The 4,292-nt window shown below is 31.4% G+C and overlaps 1 long non-coding RNA gene across 1 annotated transcript; it reads right to left on the bottom strand.

Moving 5' to 3' along the window:
- Positions 1,249–1,827, bottom strand: LOC110269810. Its single transcript, XR_002358570.1, has 2 exons — positions 1,542–1,827; positions 1,249–1,451 (listed from the first exon to the last, which is right to left on the bottom strand). It is a non-coding gene; the product is annotated as an uncharacterized LOC110269810 (long non-coding RNA).

The raw sequence follows: 4,292 nt of genomic DNA, 5'->3' as shown, positions 1-4,292 counted from the left end.
AAAAAGCAACTTACATGTTACTTTAGAAAGGATAAGATAGCATTCACCTTAAATTTAACCATTCATCTAACTTAAATTTTGATAACTTAACTAATGAATTATAGTATAATTCTTTTTACAAATTATGAAAATCATTAAAATAGTTATATTTTGTAATTTTTTTCTCAAATCACATATTTATTAATCATTTTCAACTAAGAAAATCTCAAAAAATAAAATGAATAGATAAAAAAATTAAAAAATATAAAAAATTCTCATAAATTTGGGATTATTGATAGCAGGAGAAAAAAATGAAAGAGATAAAAAATTATGCACTCTACACGCAATTTGAAATTCAAATTCAATTGAATGAAATTAAGGGGGTTTATTTTATAAAATGTGTTATTATTTTAAATTTTTCTATGATTTTACGTGTTTATATATATCTCAGTTTATTTATTCAGTAAATTTATTCAACATACACAGCTCTAATTGAACTATAATTGAAAATAAATTTTAGGGTAAAGTATATTTTTTATCCTTAAAGTTTGGCAAAAGTCTTAAAAATATCCCTAAATTTTATTTTGTTTCAATTTTGTCCTAAAAGTTTTCGATTTGCATCAAATATACCCTCGAAAAATTTAAGATCAATCTAATAATAATGCATAAAAATTATACTTGATATGCTTGTGTTGAGGATTGCTCTTATGAAATTGTTGTTGAATCGATTTTAAATTTTTTGAAAAATTAGTCGTCAGGGATATATTTGATACAAATCGAAAACTTTTAAGACAAAATTAAAACAAAATAAAACTTAGGGCTATTTTTAAAATTTTTAATAAAATTTTAAAGATAAAAAATATATTTTACCCTAAACTTTATTAGAAGAAGGATTTTGTAGTAGCTACTAAATATACTATATATGAAGAAGTTTTTTGAAAAATGTGAAGGAATGAAGCAAGAGAGAATTATCAAGATACAGTGTTTCAGAAAATTTTAATGTNAATTAGTTAGGTTATCAAAAGTTAAAATTAAATAAAAGTTTAAATTTAATCATAATAAATTAATCTATTTTAATTAATAATATTGTGATATTTAACAAGTGATAATAATTTGTTTTTTAAAATAGAGAAGGTTAGGTAAAATTCACTTTTTATTTAATGTCAATTAGGATGAACATGTAATTAACAACTTCAAGTAACAATTATAGAGTTTCAAAAGTTGGATGATTATTTCATATCACAACACATATTTTACTACATTTGGTTGTAACTCAAGTAGTTATTATATATTGTCTTATAAAAAGTAAGATGAAGTTGTTGAAACTTAAAGATAACTGAAGCACAAAAAAAAAAAAACATAAATAAATGCATTAAATAAAACACCTAAAATCAGCCACATGGATCACTTCTTGATCTCAATAAAGATCTCAAATCTTCTTCAATTCATTGGAAGATTTATATGAACATTGTCTGGTAAAAAGAAAAAAAAAAAAGAGGTTTAAGTCTTAAAATACTACAAATTATATAAACTAAAATATTCGCAATAAATTAGATACATACGTTACTTGTTACTTAAGGAGGTAGTCGCCGATATTGTTCATAGCATTGTGCAATGCAAAATGCCTTACTTATTGACTCATGTGGAAACTGTCTTCGACATCGAGCGATGCATATATCCAACTCAAATGCAATATAATAAGACCTAGTCCAACGTTGTTTAGAAAGAGTATCATGTAAATCAGTAATGGCAGAACATATAACTACTCCTATAATAAACATTATTGTAATTGCATGTGACGCACAATTTTTAGCCATAGATAGATTCTTCTTTTTGGTTGTCGTTGAATCATAAAATTTATCTTTTATAGAGGTTTTAAAGTCTTCAATAATATTTTTATATGCAATATAATTCTAGAATTGTGTCCCTTCGTTGCACTAAGAGATACAAATTACCGTTAAACAAAGAAAAGGTTTTTATATAAATTATTCACTTTAAATTTTGCTCAAGTTAAAAATAATTTTTCAATACATTAACTTGAGTTAAAGTTAAATGAATAATTTATACGAATTTAAAAATAAATTTAATTCGATGCAATGCAAATTGTAATTGTTCAAATCGAATTGGATAAGATTATAAAATAAAATCAAAGCGATACAATCTGAATCGTATGGAATTATATTGATTTTACCTTTTAAATTGGCTAAAACTAAATTATAAATACTCATTCTTAGTTATTTAATAATTTTATCTCGTTATCATTGTAAAAAAAGATATGTATCTACATATATTATTTACTGTATAAATGAGCTAAATAAGTTACTAGAATGCTCTAAGAAAATTAAATTTGTGCTTTTTTCTCCTTGCCTTCAAGTCTTAGTCAAATGTCTTTTTGTATAGGTGATTGTTTTCAAAATTTGAAGTTGTCTTTGGTGACAATTTCTGCACCATAAGAACGAGAACGTGATAGCATTTCTCCTTCAGCAAATGAGTGCAGCAGCAGGGGTAATGGAGGTGCGAAATAGCAGAAAAACATTGTTGCATATGATAGAAGATTGTGGGTTGTTCTTGTTGTTCTTTTTTCTTCTGTGTTAGTAGCACATTGTCATTTGCTGTACTAATCAAATCAGCACCATTGATTTTCAACTTTGGCACAAAATTTTATCCTTTTCCCTCCATCAGTATAATGAATAGAAACAAGTTTTGCTTCTTAGCTTTTACCCAAATTGTGTGCAGCAGCTCCACATATCAACATGTTCTTTTTTTTTTTTTTTGTCTGACCCTGCAACTAACGAAGAAGATGAGACGGATGAAGAGCCATGGTGACCTCCAAATCCAATGCATGGTATCTGAAGCCACTGTCCGTAGCTCTTGCGGTTGCTGTCGTATCTCTCTTGAGATCATGGACGTTCAGTGATGATTCGTCTGAGCTTCCCCTTTGTTGTAGTTCGGCACAATTTTCCTGGGCTCATCGCCTTGTGTCGAGGAGCTGCCTCTGAAATCCGAGACAGAGTGAATAATCTCGAGAGAGGAAATCTCTATTGCTTCAATTTCAATTGCGAGTTGGCCTGTGGCTTAACTTTGGTTCTCCAGATGGATCTGCTGCTCCTGCCTTGTTTTATTTCTCTTAATTTGTTGCCTCGTGGAGCTTCCTCGACTGATTGAGGTTGGGTGGTCGAGGCCAAAATTGATGGTGCAACCCAAGTAAGTTTGTGTGCCATTTCCTCGAAGCCCTAATGTAAGCTGCTTTCCTCGATTTGTCTGCTAATAATCCGTGGTTGAAGCCTGCGCCAAAGAATTGATCCTATCCTGCTAGCTAGACGAGCCTCCTTTCCAAGTATGTCCTGTATCGGTTTTGGCGGATTCCCGGGCCAATTGCTATCCAACTTTCGATCAACTTCTATTGCTGCCGCCATGTGTGCCAGGTGGTTTTCCTCCCTGGGAGTCCAGGTGATCCACAATTCTCTCCTTCTTTCAACCAATCTAGAATATCTTTTAAAATGGATTCTACTTCGCCTCCTATGTTGTTTGATTTTAGAGCTTGTACCATGAGAAGACCATTCGATTCAATTAACACTTTTTTTAGGCTAAGGATCCTAGCTAGGATGACTGCATTTCTATTGCTATTGCCTCTGCTGTTAGGATTGAGCATGCCATGATTTTGTTCGTAGCACCCATCAGGAGTCTCCCCCTGTTGTCCCTGATTATGGTTGTTGTTGCTCCTCCTAAATTACGGCTGAAAGTTGCATCAACATTGGCTTTGATCTACTCCCCTGGTGGTGGCTTCCAGGTAACTGCTCTCCTTTTTCTTGCCATGTTATTATTTGTTGCTGTTTGTTCCTCTTTGGTTGCTACTCTAAATTCTTTCTCCATTGCGATGGCTCTTCTGATTGTGGTTTTAGGATATACTGCTAAATTCTGAAAATAAGCTCCATTTTTTGCTTTTCAATTCCCAACATAAATAAGCAAGTTTACTTATCATTACATCTTGATTCTTGTCATTGCTTTCTCTAATTTTCTCACATCCATAAGAAATCAATTCCTAAAAGTAGAGATAGTTTTTGTTGATTGACTGAGTTGGTATTGGGCCCCAAACCAGGCGGCCCTGGTCCAGGGACATAGCAAGAGAGTATGTTTTGTAGTTTCAACACTCTCATTGCAAATAACGCAGATGGAATTCCTTGTTAGTTTCCTTTTGAATAGGTTGGCCCCCACTGGTAAAATATTCAGAGCTGCCATCTACATAAACATTTTTATTTTCTATAGTACCTAAAGCTTCCAAATTTCTGCCCACACTTCCTTGTCTTTTCCAC

This window comes from Arachis ipaensis, chromosome B03 (genome assembly GCF_000816755.2).
Source record: "Arachis ipaensis cultivar K30076 chromosome B03, Araip1.1, whole genome shotgun sequence".
NCBI lineage: Eukaryota > Viridiplantae > Streptophyta > Magnoliopsida > Fabales > Fabaceae > Arachis > Arachis ipaensis.
The sequence above is the reverse complement of the archived record's forward strand: the minus strand, read 5'-3'. Positions and strand labels throughout refer to the sequence as shown.